Below are 20,185 nucleotides of genomic sequence, written 5' to 3' on the forward strand. Positions count from 1 at the left end.
CCCCCCGGCGACCTCCTCCACCGCCGGCGCACCCCGCAGCTCCGGCGAGCTCGAGCTCCGCCGCCGGCGCCGCCTCGGCTTCCGCGCCGCGATCCCGATCTGGATCCGGTCGCGTGAACAGTAAACCCTAACCCCCCCCTCCGATTTTTCTAAGTCCCTAGATTTTTACTCCATATGCTCCTGTTCGAGGACCCGTATCTCCTCATCCGTAGCTCCGTTTTGGGCATATGATATATCAAAATCTTCGCTTCGACATGTACATAATTTCATTCCATTGCATAATTTGCATTTGAGGTCATCTTGATGCCCAAAATGCTGTTAGAAAAAGGCTTCGTGAGTTAGATTGCAGATCCGTTAGTTCATCATGCACTTTTGTCATTTTTGCCATGTTTAATTCGTGCATGATATGCCTGTGCCCCTTTGGGATGAATTGTTAAGCATTTTGTCTTCTTTCCAGAGGTGCCCCCATGCATTTTTAGGATGTGTGTGTTGTCTTGTGAAAGCTTGCGAAGAGAGGTACCTGAGATTGCAGATTTCAGAGACTTAGTGATTTTCACTAAGTCTGGGATATTTTAGTTCATGATGCTATATGTCCAGCTTGTTTCCTAATGATCCGTGCCTCTTTTGAGGATGATCAATAAGGGAGTTTTGATATTTATGTTATGCTCTATCCATCCATATCTTGTTTTACATATGTGGAGTGCTCTAGGTTGACTCAATCGAGCTCAACTTTTGCTTCGTTGTTAATCTTGGCAGATCGTCAACTTGTTTGCGATTTTGCCGATGCTACCGTTAGTGTTCCATGCATGCTATGCCTTTGTTCTTGCCATGTGTAGCTAGCACTTTGTGCCTTCTTGCTGGTTATATGCTTTCCTTGCCATGACTTGCACCGTAGTGAGTGCATCGAGCTCGTTTACATGCCTTCGTGAGTTATATTTCAGCGTGTCTCAGTTTTCACTAAGTCTGAAAACTGATTGTGTTCGAGCGATGTTCGTGAGCTCGGTAGAGTATTTTGTGAACCCTTTTGGCCCCAGGTCACTTTGGGTGTTTTGTTAAGCTTGTTGAGTATCTCCATGCCATATTCTTACTTGTCATGTTCAGGTTTTCTATCATGTTGTTTTGCTGCTCCGAAGAGAGCATCGTGATCTGAAATTTCAGACTAGTGTTAATTTCACTAAGTCTGGAATCTGTTTTGCATTTGCGTTTTAGCCATGCTTGTTTGAACCTCTTAATGGATGAATTTGCCTATGGCTCAGTGCTAGTGTTTTGTCAACCATCTTGTTTACTTCACTGCCATGTATTTTGTTTTCATGTTTGGAGGCTGTAGCATGTTCATTTAGTTGCATTTAGATGCCTACTTGCTGTAAATCGCATACCGGTGTCATATCTTAAAACGCTTGCCATTTCCAAACCGTAACTCCGATTCCAATGATCTTTATATCGTTTTCAATCGATTTCATCCCCTCTATCCAGTGGCACACTTGGTTTTCCAAGTTGAGGCCAGGTTCATGCATTTCCTGTCATATCTTGCATTTTGCATCCCGCATCGCATCCCGCATAGCATATCGTCGTTCCATCATATTGCTTGGTCTTGGCCGTGGTTGATTGTATCCTTGTTGCTTGTTTGTCTTGTTGGGTAGAGCCGGGAGACGAGTTCGCTACCGAGGAGCCCGTTGAGTTTGCTTGTGAGGATCCAGTCAACTCTGACAACTGTGCAGGCAAGATGATCATACCCTCGAAATCACTACTATCTTTGCTATGCTAGTTTGCTCGCTCTTTTGCTTTGCCACTGCTACGATGCCTACCTTTTGCTTGTCAGCCTCCCAATTGCCATGTTGAATCTCTAACCCACCATTGTCCTAGCAAACCATTGATTGGCTATGTTACCGCTTTGCTCAGCCCTTCTTATAGCGTTGTTAGCTGCAGGTGAAGATTGGAGCCGTTCCTTGTTGGAACATTTATTTGCTTGTTGGGATATCATTATATTGCTATGTTATCTTAATGCATCTATATACTTGGTAAAGGGTGGAAGGCTCGGCCTCTCGCCTAGTGATTTGTTCCACTCTTGCCGCCCTAGTTTCCGTCATACCGGTGTTATGTTCCCGGATTGTGCGTCCCTTACGCGGTTGGGCTATAATGGGAACCCCTTGATAGTTCGCCTTGATTAAAGCTTTTCCAGCAATGCCCAACATTGGTTTTACCATTTGCCACCTAGCCTCTTTTTCCCTTGGGTTTCCGGAGCCCAAAGGTCATCTTTATTTTAGCCCCCCACGGGCCAGTGCTCCCCTGAGTGTTGGTCCGAACTAGAGCCCTGTGCAGCGCCACCTCGGGGAAACTCGAGGTTTGGTTTTAGTTGTACGGATTGCTCATCTGAGTGTGCCCTGAGAAAGAGATATGTGCAGCTCCTATCGGGATTTGTCGGCACATTCGGGCGGTGTTGCTGGACTTGTTTTAACCTGTCGAATCATCTTGTTGTACCGAGATACCGAGTCTGATCGGTGTGTCTTGGGTGGAGGTCTATTCCTTCGTTGACCGTGAGAGCTTGTTATGGGCTAAGTTGGGACTCCCCTGCAGGGATTGAACTTTCGAAAGTCGTGCCCGCGGTTATGGCAGATGGGAATTTGTTAATGTCCGGTTGTAGATTACTTGAACTAAACTTAATTAAAATGAATCAATCGTGTGTGTTACCGTGATGGCCCCTTCTCGGCGGAGTCCGGGAAGTGGACACGGTGTTGGAGTTATGCTTGCGCAGGATGTTCCTTTAGCTTCTCGCTCGTGCTTCGCCTTCTCTTCTCGCTCTCTTTTGCGTATAAGTTAGCCACCACATATGCTAGTCGCTTGCTGCAGCTCCACATATGTTTGCCTTATCCATTCCTATGAGCTTAAATAGTTTTGATCGCGTGGGTGTGAGATTGCTGAGTCCCTGTGGCTCACAGATACTACAACTCCAGATGCAGGTCCAGGTGTTTCGGTTCCAGTTGACGATTACGAGCTTAAGTGGGAGTTCGACGAGGACTCTCAGCGATACTATGTTTCCTTTCCCGATGATCAGTAGTGGTGCCTAGTTGGGGTTATCGATTCAGGACCTTGTCGCATGTTGGGTTCTTTTCTATTTTGGCACCGTAGTCGGGCCATGAGTGTTTGTTTGATGGATGTTATTTATGTACTCTGATGTGACGTGGCGAGTGTAAGCCAACTATGTTATCTCCCCCTTTTATTATATATATTACATGGGATGTTGTAATGATTGCCTGACTTGCGACATTGCTTTCAATGCGGTTATGCCTCTAAGTCGTGCCTCGACACGTGGGAGCTATAGCCGCATCGAGGGCGTTACAGGGGAAGCCCGCGCGCTCTCTTCTATAGCACTAACGCACGTCTTCAGTCATCTTCATCTTCGCGACTGCAGCATCGACCTCGACGCCCTCCTCGAGCCCATGGACGAGGAGCACTGTGAAGCTGCTGCCGAAGCCGTGAAGGACCAGGTGGAGGCCCTGCTGGAGAAATTCCTCGCCATTGACCCCGTGCCTCCGGCTGATGGTGCCGCCGACCCTGCGGCCCCGGCTGACGGCACGTGCGACGGCAACATTGTCGACGAAGGGGCACTCCTTGCAGACGATGGTAGCACCCTAGGCTGAAGAGAAGGCTTTCTGGCAACACTTCCCTCCGCTTTTATTTCCTGCAACATGCACCGTGCCTCGTGGAGGCGTTAAAACTTGTGTTTGGTATTTGAAGAACAGTATGTTTTGTAATAATTTGTTAAGGTTCCGCGATTTCCTTCCTGTTGCTTTAGTATTCTGCATCGGCAGAGCCCGGCCAGCGCGTACCTCAGCCGCCGTTGGGTCGTCCGGATCACCAGGACGAGACCAAGGTGTAACACCCACGATGCGGCTATATCTCCCACGTGTCGGGGCACGACTTAGAGGCATAGCCGCATGGTAGGTTTGTCGCAAGCACGGTTGTCTGAATCGCGATTCTGTTATATGATTCTACGACTTTACGATCCAAACTTACCGCTCTGATTCTACGATTTTAGTTCATGGAATCTACGTTTCTACGATCCTGATAGTGAAGATTCTATGATTTGCGATCCTGCCATCAGAGCTCCGATTCGATTCAAAATCACGATTCTGACAACCTTGGTCGCAAGAGGGATAATCTTCACACAATCCCATGTACTAAATAAGAAAGGGATAAAGAGTTGGCTTACAATCGCCACTTCACACAAATACAAGTTAAACATACATCATCCAGAATACAAACAAGGTCCGACTACAGAACCAAAATAAAGGAAGACAACCCCAAATGTTAGATCCCCGATCCTCCCAACTGGGCTCCACTACTGATCAACCGGAAAAGACACAACACAACGATCAAGATCTTCATCGAGCTCCCACTTGAGCTCGGTTGCGTCACCTGCACTGGTATCATCGGCACCTGCAACTATTTGGAAGTATCTGTGAGTCACGAGGACTCAGCAATCTCACACCCGCGAGATCAAGACTATTTAAGCTTATGGGTAGGAGAAGGTAGTGAGGTGGAGCTGCAGCAAGCACTAAGCATATATGATGGCTAACATACGCAAATAAGAGCGAGAAGAGAAGCAACGCAACGGTCGAGAAGCTAGAAGTGATCAAGAAGTGATCCTAAAACTACTTATGTTGAAGCATAACACAAGACCGTGTTCACTTCTCGGACTCCGGCGGAAAGAGACCATCACGGCTACACACGCGGTTGATGCATTTTAATTAAGTCGAGTGTCAAGTTCTCTACAACCGGATATTAACAAATTTCCATATGCCACATAACCGTGGGCACAGATTTCGAAAGTTCAAACCCTATAGGGGTGTCCCAACTTAGCCCATCACAAGCTCTCACGGTCAACCAAGGATATTCCTTCTCCCGAGAAGACCCGATCAGTCTCGGAATCCCGGTTACAAGACATTTTGACAATGGTAAAACAAGACCAGCAAGACCGCCCGATGCGCCGACATCCCAATAGGAGCTGCACATATCTCGTTCTCAGGGCAACACCGAATGAGACATCCTACGAGTAAAACCAAACCTCAAGTTTCCCCGAGGTGGCCCCGTAGTCTACTCGGTTCGGACCAACACTTAAAGAAGCACTGGCCCGAGGGGTTAAAATAAAGATGACCCTCGGGAGCGAGACTCCCAAGGGAAAAGTATATGTGGTGGTGAGGCAAATGGACAAACCATGTTGGGCCTTGCTGGAGGAGTTTTATTCAAAGCGAACTGTCAAGGGGTTCCCATAACACCCAACCGCATAAGGAACGCAAAATCAAAGACATAACACCGGTATGACGGAAACTAGGGCGGCAAGAGTGGAACAAAACACCAGGCATAAGGCTGAGCCTTCCACCCTTAACCAAGTATATAGATGCATTAATTAAATAAGAGATATTGTGAGATCCCAATAAATCAATGTTCCAACATAGAACAAACTTCATCTTCACCTGCAACTAGCAATGCTATAAGAGGGGCTGTGCAAAAGCGGTAACATAGCCAAACAACGGTTTGCTAGGAAGGTGCGTTAGAGGCTTGACATGGCAATATGGGAGGCACGACAAAAGCAAGTGGTAGGTAGCGCGGCATAGCAATAGAGCGAGCAGCTACCAAGCAAAGATAGAAGTGATTTCGAGGGTATGGTCATCTTGCCTAAGATTCCGCTAGGAAGAAGAACGAGTCCATGAAGAAGACAAACGGACGAAGTCGATCGAATCCTCACAACTCCGGACCGAAACCGAAGCTAACGAGACAAGCAACCCGGAAAGAAGCAAGCAACATAGTAAACAACCATCACATAAACATGGCATGATGCGCAACCAAGTATGATGCATGTCCGGTTTAAAAAGGCATGGCATGGCAAAGTGCACAAACAACACTACAAGTTAAGTAGAGCTCAATATGCAATGCATATTGACGGAACACCACATGACTTATTTAGTTCACTCTTGTTTATGTACCCAACAATATTGAATGTTGTTAAACATGACAAGAGGAGAAGCATATGAAAACTATCTATCTAGGCAAGTTTAAATGAGGCCGGAACAACAAGCAACAAGTCTGGAGAAATCCTCATGAGCATATATTAGATTTGGTATTGTTCTGCCCTAAACACAATTTTAGAGTTCCTAAACATGCAAAGTATTGCCACCATGTCAAACTAAGCATTTTTCTGCCCAATTTACATATAAAGTTTATTTAAAATGGAGCTACGGTTATTTAGTTATGAAATAAATCATTTTAACATGGCATTTAAGCAAAATATATGCAAACATCATTTTAAACATTTTAAACATGCATGAAAGTGGCATATTATGAAACTATATGAAATTCTAGTCATTTTTCATATATAAAACATTTTAATCCGATGCACGGTTGTGGAGTTATTAAATGCATGAAGTCTAGGGACTATTCTGCAAAACTGCAAAACGCCAGGAAAATAGCTAAATTCGTTGGACTGAAAAAGAACATATTGGGCTGTATCTCCTAGGTGCCAGATAATAAGCTGCACTCACGGCATCAAATAGGCAGAAAGGGGAGTTGCTCACCCATGGGCCAAGCCCAAGTCGGTGGTGGCGGCTGAGGCAGGACGCAGCAGGCTGGGCGACGATCTGGGTGGCTGAGGCCCACCCAGTGGCCCAAGCGAGCAAGCGGGGTTTCGTCGTCTCCTCAAGCACTCGCTCGAGCAGGATGCAGGGGCGGCGGCTGCCGCGACAAACACCGGCGAGGGGCGACGCGAAGAGGGTCGACGAGGTCAGGAAGAGACGAAACCAGTCGGGGCTCCCCAGATCCGGCGAGAGGATCCGAGGGCGAGCTCGGAACAGCGAGGTCCGGCACAAGCTCCCATGGGAAGCTTCAGGTTATTGCAGCGGCGGGATTCCTAGGGTGCTCCGGCGAGGTCCAATCGAGGGAGGCGGGCGACGGAGCTCCTCCGGCGGGGACAAGGCGCGGGGCGACGGGGCCGGCGAGGAGGAAAAGCGCAGGATGAGGCGGCGGTGCGGGGATCTGCGGCTGGCGATGGAGGTGTGGCCTGATCCGGGCCTGGGCAGGGCGGATCCAGGCTCTGCGGGCCCGTGCAGTGGGGAGGCTGGAGAGGCACGCGTGGCAGCAGGGGAGTGGTGGAGGGTGGCGCTGGGGATGAGGTGGCGCGCACTAGTTGGCTGAAGGGGCGTGGCGGCGCTGCCAAGTGGCGGGGAGGGGTTTGGCCGGCACGGAATGTGAGGAGGAGGGTGGAGGCTGCGGCAGGAGGTAGGTGGAGACTAGGGGATGTCAAAACTGGAAGGAGGGTGTCCATATATAGCAAAATTTCTAGGTTAGGGGGGTTTGAGGCCGTTTTCGGACGTCTTGGAGCCCTCCGATCGCGATCAAACGGTTCCGGGCGCGAGGGTGGGTTAGGTGGGCTGAAGGGGGCTGTGCTATAGAGAGATGGGCTGAGAAAGAGGGGAGAGAGAGGCCCGGCGACTGTTTCCGGAGACCGAAAACGTCTGACGAAAAGGCCGTTATATTGCCACTATAGTTATCCGTTGGGGCGTCAAACGGACTCCGAATGCGATGAAACTTGGCACGCGGTCTATTGACAACATAACAATACCGCACGCCAACTTTCGTCCCATTCCGAGAACATTTTATGGCCACTTATAAAATAATATTTCGGACGTGTCGCGGGCGCATGCAAGTGTGTCTGGGCTCAGAACGGACAACGGACGGAACTGGGGGAACCCGGACGGATGCAAGTTTTGAAAACATGATGATGCAATGCACATGATGACATGATGAAATGCAACATCCAAACGAAAGACATGGCAACGACGGCGAATAACTGGAAGACACCTGACGCAACGGTCTCAGGGCGTCACAACACTCCACCACTATAAGAGGATCTCGACCCGAGATCTAAGGATGGCACCGGGGAGAAACGGAAGAGGAAGAGGTAAAACAAAGTTGCTTCTTGAACAAATGAGTGAAACCATGAGCCTTGAGAGGTTGAACAATTGAAATAAAGAATACAACGAAGATGAACAAAGTTGAAAACACTCTGTTAGAAAAGAGGAACAAGGAACATTACAGGAATCTTGTAGGTTGAAAGGCATAAGAAAAAAGGTTGCAATGACCAAGAAGTACGTGCAAGCACTCCGGTTGGAACGAGATGTACAAGGAATGATAAAGATCAATTACAATGACACTCCGGTTAAAACAAAATAGAGAGAGAAAAAGAATGATGTAATCTGGGCAGCACTCCGATTGTAAATGGCAGGATTTGAACATGATTTGAAAAGATGAGAGGATACTAGATTAAATCAGCAACACACTACCTCCGGAACTATTGAAAGAATGGCACAATGAGTAAGAAAGATTTCAGACAGCACTCTGGTTGAGAAGGGAGGCAAAACTTGATAAGGCGAAAAGAACTTGAGCAGAGGGCACAACACTCCGGTTAAATGGATAAGCACGAAAAGAACACGATCCTCACAACTCGAGATGATGAGTCAATAGAGCAACATCACAATGCCTCCGGAAGAAATAATAGAAGATAGATCATTGGAATGAAAGAATGGAGAAGAAAATGCCAACTTCTGCCACAAAAGAGCTTGGAGAGCACCCTTCCAAGAAGGTTATAACAGAGTTGTTGAAAAAAACCAACAACAAAATGAATAAACTTGTAGTGGGCTTATGGAAAACATCTCAAAACTAAGAGGTGAAATTCTGTCACTAACGGAAATAATAGATTAGATTGATGTCAACAAGGAGACGAGAAACTTATATCACCAGGAGGATAAATGAAGAACTTAGGTCATTTATCTTTACCTAATATTAAAGGACGGAGACTTTCATAGTTCTCCATACGTCATCTTTTTATAACCATTGATTTTATATTAAGCAAAACGATTGACGGCTGATATTTAAAAGGACCCTCTGTAGGAAAAAAAGTTTTTTATGAGATCGTCCGGCCCACTCACGCACACAACGCCTCTCACCAAAACTGATTTGTCTACATTAAAAAAACTGATTTGTCTATGACTCGGAGCAAACAAGGAATCGATCGATGTCTTCCATCCAAATAGGTGGCGTCTAAATTATCCAAGAGATAACCACATAAGCTGCTGGTGTAGCATCTCTGCTGCCTCGCCCAGCTCTTCATTGCCTCGGCTTGCAGGGATGGATCACAGCATGATGGTCGTCCCCTCGCACGACACCCACGATGACGACGCCATGGACGGCTTGGCGCGTGATGACGGGGAGCCCTCCCATACGGCGACCTGGAGGAGCGCCCTAAGGCCGAGATCCTCCTCCCTGCATGCGCATGGCCGCGTCTCTATTGCTGGCTCGCCCCCTCCATGAACCAATCACGTGCCCTCAATTACTATTGTCTCACCTCGTCCGCGTCTCAGGCGACTCAGGCGGTAGCACGATCCACTTTTCTCGGCCCCTACCTCACTCGCCCTCCCCACGCTGCAGTGGTGGTCTTCCATGGAGAAGGCACTCGTGGTTGTAGTCTCGTTGAACAGCCGGAAGTGCAGAGAAGCAAGGCGTCGAGGAGTTGTGATGGCGGGCAATGGCTGGCCGCGTCCACATGGGAAGGAGCAAGGAGGAGGTCAGGCGAACGGAGCATCGTGGAACCATGGTGCGATGGCTGCAGCCCGCCAGAGCTGCAGAGGCTGCTGGAGCCTGGAGACGGCTTGGTGGTACCCCTGCATTGCGTGTGCTAGAGATGGCTTAAAGGGAGGGCAGAAAATGGGGAGGCAGCTGCCTGATGATGGAGCAGGAGGAGTGCGGGCGAACTCTATGTTGGGCGCCATGGCTGTGGCTCAGGCAAGCTCGGGACTCGGGAGAAGGTAGGGGGACAAGGTCAGCATCCATGGGCGGACAAAGGAGACCAGTGGAGTCGAGGCTGAGAGTGAGAGGGCTGCGGTGGGTCGCTGGTCAAGGCGTAGCACAGCGGCTCGAGGTTGCTCCATGGTGCCGCCAATGGTGTCCTCCTGTGACGAGGGCGGGTCTGCGTTGCGTTTCTTTGTTTTTTTAGAATGGGTCTGCGTTGGGTGAGAAGAAGGGATCTCGCCCTCGGGATCACCACTAATAGCCGGGTGCGCTTCTGTGTAGCTAGGCCAAATGGTCCTTTGGCCTGATTGGAAGGACGTAACAAGGTAAGGAATTTGGTTGATGTGTTGCTCACGGAATAAAAGGAAAAGAAGCTTTTGAAGCCGTGGTACAATTCTATGATAGTTTTGAGATGCAATATTAGTTAGGTGAGAAGCCATGGTAAAATTCTATGATAGCTTTATTTGTTTGTTCCCATATATGTTGATGACCAGGCCTACTCCATTTATTAATATTTGTTTGATAAATGTAAATTCAGCATATAAATCACAATGGATTATAGTGTATTGTATAAACTCAAATGTTTTCATGTCTGTTGTACACTAGATTGCTAATTTAACCCGGTTTCATTTCTAACAATGGCAACAATACTCAACTGTTTAATTTAAATGGCACTAAACCCTTTTCTGCGGGTAAATGGCTCTGAAGCTGAGAAGCATAAGTAGGCAGGAAGCATGTTCCGAATTTTTGCACCGAGATTCAGACAATACCATAATTGAGATTGCAAACCGTGATATTGATGTGTAATGTTTCTGGAAATATATAGGAGGCTACGAACAAATTAAGGTCAAGGATAGGAATACATACCCTCTTTCCAAACTAGCGTCTCGAAGTACCTTTGATCCATAGTTTTTTTTCAAGAGACATTTTTCCCATGTTGATCGTGACTAAAGTAGATTTATATTACTTCGGTGACAAGAGAGTTCAGGGTGGTCAAGTTGCCTAGGTTTAATTGGGAAATGAGAAAATTGCAATCTGCTGAATTTTTTCTCCATACCAATGCATGGGCATTCAACTATGTACCTCATTATGTAGACACATGCATGTACGTGCATGTATTATACACAAATGAATAATTATGTTTTTGGTTAAGACGAATCTTGATAGCATCATATATGTGAGTGTTCTTCCATGGCAACACACGGACCCATGAGCTAAACATGGAAGAATTTATTTCTCTCACTGCATTGCAATGATCCACTTTTCTTATCCATATTCTTTATACGCCAACACTGCACATATAAAGATTTGTATACTGGAATGTCCTACAATATCAGAATTTAGTACAACTAATAAAACTAAGTGTCGTCGCATTATTTTGTGTTCCTGTTGAACCAACATAGAAATTATAGATGGGTTTAAAAAAAGGAGAACTGAATATACCCCCTGGTTGCTGTTGTAGGTGTTTCTTGTGTGGCCGGACGCAGTTGTTTGATGTGCCTATGCCATAAATTTTCTATTCCATCGAAGGGAGACGAAGCTACTGTCTGTAGCCGCCCCAAAGCCACTGTCTTTTGATGCTTCTTCAACTGAATCCATTGCAGATCAGTTGATTTGGTTGCAAGCTTCAGCATGCAGTGTGGGCCTTATCTCATGCAAATGTGAGACGGTGTGGTATCGCTGTGTACATTGTGAGGCGGATGACTATATGTGTTTGGCATGGAACCACTCTGCCACCACTCGCATGGGTCGGTGCAGGACGCGAGCGCCACTGCCATGTACGGGGAAAGTGGAGACACCATCTCCGTGGTCAATAATCCAAGGAGGGGGTGAGGCGGGCTGGTAGTGTGGCAGACAGGAGAGAAGGGGTCGAGCCGAGGAGAACGTGCGTGCATAGGTTTCAACTGACCGTTTTCCCCCTGGTTTGTTCTTTGCGCTTGTGTTGTCCGAAGCGAGGTGGACCTATGGACAGAAAAACCCCATGAAAAGCCCACACACACGCGATAAGGTTTGGGTGGTCCTTTTAAATCTCAACCATTAATCTTTATGATTTACGTAAAATCAACGGATATAAAGGGATGACATATGAAGAACTATGAAAAGTTTATTCTTTTAATATTAAGTATAGATATTATTTAATTTTAGTGAGGTAGAACCATAGAAAGAATTATTTTTTCTCCTGTAAAGGTATTTGAGTAGAGGTACTAGCAGTTGGATCCTCCATGCATGCTGCCACTTCGGTTAATTGCTTGCTGTTGGAGGGAGTACTGTGATAGTGAGAGAATTACAGTGAAAGATGAAGATATGGGCCCTTTTGCTAGGTAAGTAATAACTATACAAGGAATATCTCAATTATTTTTCATATTTCTGAGCACATATTTATTTAATTTGTCTCCATTGCCACGCATGAACTCTTTCGATAGTGCATAGACAAAGTGTAGAAGAGATTGAGGGTGGCATTCACCATCATCGCAAGTCTGTGAAATTAAGCCTGTGCAGGAGGAGGACCACAAAGTGGAATGCTAGATGGTGATGAGCAAGCTCATCTCCTTGAGATTGATCATATTATCCGTCTCCGTGATCGACGGTGACGAAGAGGGCAAGTGGCAACATGGATGGCTCACTAGCAGCGTCGATTTGTTTCTTCTGTTGCAACACACTGACCCTTGTGCTAGTAAGCACCAATAATAGCAAAATCCTTAGGGAAAGCTTTAGGTGAAATATAACCCAAGTTAACTCCAGCGAAGTGATTGATGGATTGAGAAGAGCTCATGCTCGAAGAAATTGATGGGTTTAACTATCTCATTCTTGACAACTGTTGAATCATGATACACGAAGGGAAATTGTCAAGAGTGACATAACACCACCTCAAAAGATAAGATAGGAAGGACTGCACTTTGGAATGCAAGATGAAGAAGGCTTGAACTCCTCAAAACAAGACATGTGTTGAACACCATGTTTATTTGAGAGTATAGCTTGGAGGATCTTAACTTCGAGACAAAACTTGAAGAACAATTGAAGAATGAAATGAATCCTTGACGAACCACCATGTTGAGCCTCCATGAAGAACTCCGGATAGGAAAAGATAACATAAAAGAATTGAAGGTTTGAAGCGAAGAAGATTGAAGCCTTGCAAAGATTAGATGAAGCTTCGCGATGATATAACCGAGAAAAACTTGGAACTCCGGAAAGAAAGATGAACAAATGAAATCAAGGATTTTGATGAACCTCCGGAATAAGGAATTAACCATTTGGGTGAAACAAGAATAAGAATTATGTTATGCTCATCCTTCACCAATATAAATTGATGACAAGCAACGGAATTGGCATACTACTTATTCTCGTAGGAAGGTTTAAGAGAGATATAGCGTAAACTCAATGAACCACCGGTAGGATTTGGAAACAGCGAATGAATTGATATGATAACGAAGGAAGAGAAATCTTTGAATGAACCACCATAAGAATTGAAAATGAACGAAGAAAAAATAAAGAAACACAGGGAAGAATTAGAAAACGAACGAAGATACTTGAGGGAATGTGATACATGAGAACGAATAGATCACGAACTGATTAGAGAATATTTGAATGATGCACCGGTAAGATTTGGAGAACAATAGTTGAAAGCTGAGAATGAATAAACATGAATTGATGGCCTTTGGAGAATCAAACTGAAAAGACTCCTGAATTGCTCCGAATGGGTGGAAAGAATTCTCACAATCGAATACAATTATGAGAGGATATCATCAAGCTAGAACCACGAATCTTCGAGAGAACGGATAAGATTGAAGAGAAACTCTTCTTCGGTCTTCAAATACAGAGAATGACGATGAAAAAGACCACCATGAATTGTTGAGATACTCCGGGATGAAAATTAGAAAGGTTGAACCAACGATGAAAATAATTTAAAAGATCTTGGAGAAATACATTTGACTGATGAAAATTCATTCTTACGTCAACTTTGAAGGACTTTGAGAATAACTCCGGAAAAAAATAGAAGAGTCAGATAAGATCCTGGGAAAAGACCTGTGGGTTAGGGCCCACTCAAAATAAACACCGTTGAAAAGATTTGAAGAGAGATTGCACCGGTTGAATTAAATAGCCTTTATGAGATAAAATCCTCGAAATAGCTTGAATGGATTAGGAGTGAAAACACGAATCTTCGAGATATCTTGAGCACTCCGGAACAATTGAATAGCGATAAGTGGATGATTATGAGGTGCACCGGCATGGGAAAAGCATTTAAAACTAGGAAAGGAATATGATCAACACTAAAAGCTTGAATTGAATCCACCAGAGAAGAAAAGAATAAAGAATGGTGAACTTGAGGCTCCGTTAGTATCTTCTTGAGAAACACCGGGTAAAACATTGAAATAAAAGACTGAAGATACTTCACATCCATAAGATGGATACTTGATTAAGAAACCCGAGTCCTTGAAGAAAAGGGTGGGAGGGCGGGAAAACAAAGGCAACTTGGGATAGATGAAACAAATAACGTTGATAAGACTTTGAGTTGATCTTGCGGATGAGAAAAATGATAGGATTATCTTGAAGAGAATCACACCGGTTGGAAAGAATTGACATGACAACCTCGATGATCAAGAAGGATTGGTATTCACATAGAAATATGAGAACACCGCTTAGGAAAGGTATGGAATCCACATTTGACTTGAAAGCAACTCGAATACCACAACTCAAAACAAAACAAGAATTGGCTTGCAGAATAAGCCGGAACAAACATATGATAGATCCCATATCGTATCATGTGTCTGTTGGAATGATATTATAGGTGCTACTTGAATTCCCACCTATAAAACTCCCGAAACTTTATGGTTATGCAATCAGGTGTTGGGTATACAGGGGAAGCATAATATCTCACCCAAACTAACAATCCCTACATCCAGTTGTATCCATCCTTCAACACATAACCAAGAAACCTTCGGAAATCGTGTACCTCAACCTTCAAAAAGCATCCGTTATACGAGTTATGGCAATACTCCCGAACTCCCGCCCTAGTACTGGGTGGCGTCGAGGTTATCTCACCAACAACTGCATAAAAGAGATTTTCGATGTCGGCGAACTCAGGTATTCCAGAACTGCAACGATAAAATTGTGACGACAACACCTCGGAGCTCAACTCCCCGGGACACTGCCACAACCCTAAATGTCAGGAGGCACCAAGAACAATGTTCTCGTCACAAAACCATCAGAACGATTCCAAGATACCCGTGTGATCCTAAAAAAATTCATGAAATTTGAGGAGAGAAAAGTCAAAACTTCTACATCAGGGGGCCTCACTAGAGCGACGAAGGGACTGAGGAGTAAAAAGAATCCTACTCTCCGATATATATATAATCCTAAGACTCGAAACATTTTGTTCTAGACACAACAACATCAACGATTCGATCAAGAAGGGGGCTCCTAAGTCGGGGATGGCTCTGATACCAACTTGTAACACCCATGATGCGGCTATATCTCCCACGTGTCGGGGCACGACTTAGAGGCATAGCCGCATGGTAGGTTTGTCACAAGAGGAGTAATCTTCACACAATCCCATGTACTGAATAAGAAAGGGATAAAGAGTTGGCTTACAATCGCCACTTCACACAAATAGAAGTTAAACATACATCATCCAGAATACAAACAAGGTCCGACTACGGAACCAAAATAAGGGAAGACAACCCCAAATGCTAGATCCCCGATCGTCCCAACTGGGCTCCAGTACTGATCAACCGGAAAAGACACAACACAATGATCAAGATCTTCATCGAGCTCCCACTTAAGCTCGGTTGCGTCACCTGCACTGGTATCATCGGCACCAGCAACTATTTGGAAGTATTTATGAGTCATGAGGACTCGGCAATCTCACACCCGCAAGATCAAGACTATTTAAGCTTATGGGTAGGAGAAGGTAGTGAGGTGGAGCTGCAACAAGCACTAAGCATATATGGTGGCTAACATACACAAATAAGAGCGAGAAGAGAAGCAACGCAATGGTCGAGAAGCTAGAAGTGATCAAGAAGTGATCCTGAAACTACTTACGTTCAAGCATAACACAAGACCATGTTCACTTCCCGGACTCCGCCGGAAAGAGACCATCACAGCTACACACGCGGTTGATGCATTTTAATTAACTCGAGTGTCAAGTTCTCTACAGCCGGATATTAACAAATTCCCATCTGCCACATAACCACGGGCACGGCTTTCGAAAGTTCAAACCCTACAGGGGTGTCCCAACTTAGCCCATCACAAGCTCTCACGGTCAACGAAGGATATTCCTTCTGCCAAGAAGACCCGACCAGTCTCGGAATCCCGGTTACAAGACATTTCGACAATGGTAAAACAAGACCAGCAAGACCGCCCGATGCGCCGACATATCGATAGGAGCTGCACATATCTCGTTCTCAGGGCAACACCGGATGAGACATCCTACGAGTAAAACCAAACCTCAAGTTTCCCCGAGGTGGCCCCGCAGTCTACTCGATTCGGACCAACACTTAGAGAAGCACTGGCCCGAGGGGGTTTAAATAAAGATGACCCTCGGGAGCGCGACTCCCAAGGAAAAAGTATAGGTGGTGGTGAGGCAAATGGTAAAACCAAGGTTGGGCCTTGCTGAAGGAGTTTTATTCAAAGCGAACTGTCAAGGGGTTCCCATAACACCCAACCGCGTAAGGAACGCAAAATCAAGGAACATAACACTGGTATGACAGAAACTAGGGCGGCAAGAGTGGAACAAAACACCAGGCATAAGGCCGAGCCTTCCATCCTTTACCAAGTATATAAATGCATTAATTAAATAAGAGATATTGTGATATCCCAACATATCCATGTTCCAACATGGAACAAACTTCATCTTCACCTGCAACTAGCAACGCTATAAGAGGGGTTGAGCAAAAGCGGTAACATAGCCAACCAACGGTTTGCTAGGAAGGTGGGTTAGAGGCATGACATGGCAATATGGGAGGCATGACAAAAGCAAGTGGTAGGTAGCGTGGAATAGCAATAAAGTGAGCAACTAGCAAGCAAAGATAGAAGTGATTTCGAGGGTATGGTCATCATGCCTGAGATTCCGCAAGGAAGAAGAACGAGTCCATGAAGAAGACAAACGGACGTAGTCGATCGAATCCTCACAACTCCGGACCGAAACCGAAGCTAATGAGAGAAGCAACCCGGAAATAAGCAAGCAACATAGAAACAACCATCACATAAACATGTCATGATGTGCAACCAAGTATGATGCATGTCCGCTTTAAAGAGGCATCGCATGGCATAGTGCACAAAAAACACTACAAGTTAAGTAGAGCTCAATATGCAACGAGTTGCATATTGACGGAACACCACGTGACTTATTTAGTTCACTCTCGTTTATGTAGCCAACAATATTAAATGGTGTTTAACATGGCAAGAGGTGAAGCATATGAAAACTACCTATCTAGGCAAGTTTAAATGAGGCCGGAACAACAAGCAACAAGTCCGGAGAAATCCTCATGAGCATATATTAGATTTGGTATTGTTCTGCCCTAAACACAATTTTAGAGTTACTAAACATGCAAAGTAATGCCACCATGTCAAACTATGCATTTTTTGCCCCATTTACATATAAAGTTTTTTTAATGGAGCTATGGTTATTTAGTTATGAAATAAATCATTTTAACATGGCATTTAAGCAAAATATATTCAAATAGCATTTTAAACATTTTAAACATGCATGAAAGTGGCATATTAGGAAACTAGATGAAATTCTAGTCATTTTTCATATATAAAACATTTTAATCCGATGCACGATTGTGGAGTTATTAAATGCATGAAGTCTAGGGACTATTCTGCAAAACTGCAAAACACCTGGAAAATAGCTAAATTCGCTGGACTGAAAAAAACATACTGAATCTCCTGGGTGCCAGATACTAAACTGCGCTCACGGCATCAAATAGGCAGAAAGGGGGGGGGGGTTGCTCACCCATGGGCCAAGCCCAAGTCGGTGGTGGCGGCTGTGGCAGGACGCAGCAGGCTAGGCCAGGATCTGGGTGGCTGAGGCCGCCCAAGTGGCCCAAGCGGGCGAGCGGGGGTTTCGTCGTCTCCTCGAGCACTCGCTCCAGCAGGATGCAGGGGCGCCGGCTGCCGCGGCAAACTCCGGCGAGGGGCGGCGCGGAGAGGGTCAGCGAGGTCAGGAAGAGACGAAACCAGTCGGGGCTCCCCAGATCCGGCGAGAGGATCCGACGGCGATCTCGGAGCAGCGAGGTCCGGCGCAAGCTCCCATGGGAAGCTTCAGGTTATTGCAGGTGCGGGATTCTTGGGGTGCTCCAGGGAGGTCCAGTCGAGGGAGGCGGGCGGCGGAGCTCCTCCGACGGCGACAAGGCGCGGGGCGACAGGGCCGGCGAGGAGGCAAAGCGCAGGACGAGGCGGCGATGCGGGGATCCGCGGCTGGCGGTGGAGGTGCGGCCCGATCCGGGCCTGGGCGGGCCAGATCCAGGCTCTACGGGCCCGCGCAGTGGGGAGGCTGGAGAGGCACGTGTGGCAGCAGGGATGTGGTGGAGGGCGGCGCTGGGGATGAGGTGGCGCGCGCTGGTTGGCTAAAGGGGCGTGGCGGCGCTGCCAAGTGGCGGGAAGGGGTTTGGCCGGCGCGGAATGCGAGGAGGAGGGCGGAGGCTGCGGCAGGAGGTAGGTGGAGACTAGGGGATGCCAAAATTGGAAGGAGGGTGTCCATATATAGCAAAATTGCTAAGGTTAGGGGGTTTGAGGCTGTTTTCGGACGTCTTGGAGCCCTCCGATCGCGATCGAACGGTTCCAGGCGCGAGGGGGGTTAGGTGGGCTGAAGGGGGCTGTGCTAGAGAGAGATGGGCTGAGAAGAGAGGGGAGAGAGAGAGAGGCCCAGCGACTATTTCCCGAGACCAAAAACGTCCGACGAAAAGGCCAGTTGTACTGCCGCTATAGTTATCCGTTGGGGCGTCAAACGGACTCCGAATGCGATGAAACTTGGCATGCGGTCTACTGACAACATAACAACACTGCACACCAACTTTCATCCCATTCCGAGAACATTTTCCAGCCACTTATAAAATAATATTTCATGCATGCCGCGGGCGCGTGCTAGTGTGTCTGGGCTCAGAACGGACAACCGACAGAACTGGGGGAACCCTGACGGATGCAAGTTTGAAAACATGATGATGCAATGCACATGATGACATGATGAAATGCAACATCCAAACAAAAGACATGGCAACAACGGCGAATAACTGGAAGACACCTGGTGCAACGGTCTCGGGGCATCACACAAGTGGTGAGGGGCTACATGACCAGTTAGGCTCCTGAGTCACGATGCTCAGGAGTCCCCCTTGATGTACGAACGGACCTTCATACCTGTCCTTGCTGAGGTCCCGCTCGGGAGGTGCGCGCGATGACCAGGTCTGAGGGACCTGGCAGGGTGGCGTATGCTAGGCGTGACCTGAGCATAGCCCCCCGTGCCCAGCCCCCTCGCGCGACTCTCTAGAGAGGAAACTGTTGTGATGAGGCCGGACACTGAGCCTGGTGGCTCCCAGAGGTTGATGCGGCCATGGGGCCACCCTCAGTTGTTTATCACCAGCGCGGAGCATAGCGCTTCCGCACTTGCATGGGCATAGCCGCTCCTCGACCGTGTCGACTGCCAGCGCGAAGCATGGTGCTTCCCCTGGTGCGTGGGTGAGGGCTCCCTCTGAGTGGAGCCCTCGGGGCGTGTACAACCCCGCCTTGACACGTGGCTTGCAGGGCAGGGCCAGACGAGGTGTATCTAGGCACTCGTGAGCCAGCGCGGGACTCACGAGGCTGTACCTCAACGCGGGTTGTGCCTGGACTTGATTCTTGTCAGTTGTGGTGGTCCAGCGAGATGGTTAGACAACCTGCACCAGATGAATCTCCTGAGGCGATCACATGAGAAGGACGAACACCAACGACCTCAGGTGGTGACGTGAACGGGTCCGGCCCACCAGACCGAGCTCGGTCGTTGGGTTTATCGACGCTACAGGGACGGACCTGAGAACAGTCTCCGCTAGGACTGCGTGATGCATGGCCTCCTAAGCCGCCAGAACGCTCCGTAGGTGGCGCTAGAAGGTGACAGGCGCGTCCGGCAGACTGAAGGCATGTGGACGTAGCTGTGAGGGGGACCCTCGCACCTACCAACGCGCGAGGGCCAGAAGCGCTCCTGAGATGCGGCTCTGTTGAGCCCTGGAATGTTGACGCAAACGCGCAGCTCGTCGTCCTCGCCAGGACAAAGAGTTGCGCCAGGTGGTGGATGGCGGTCGCTACGCATGGCTCGCGCCTTGATACATCTCCAACGTATCTACTTTTTCTCACGCTTTTCCTCTTGTTTTGGACT

This window comes from Triticum dicoccoides, chromosome 5A, assembly GCF_002162155.2.
Source record: "Triticum dicoccoides isolate Atlit2015 ecotype Zavitan chromosome 5A, WEW_v2.0, whole genome shotgun sequence".
In the NCBI taxonomy this organism is placed as follows: Eukaryota; Viridiplantae; Streptophyta; class Magnoliopsida; order Poales; family Poaceae; genus Triticum; species Triticum dicoccoides.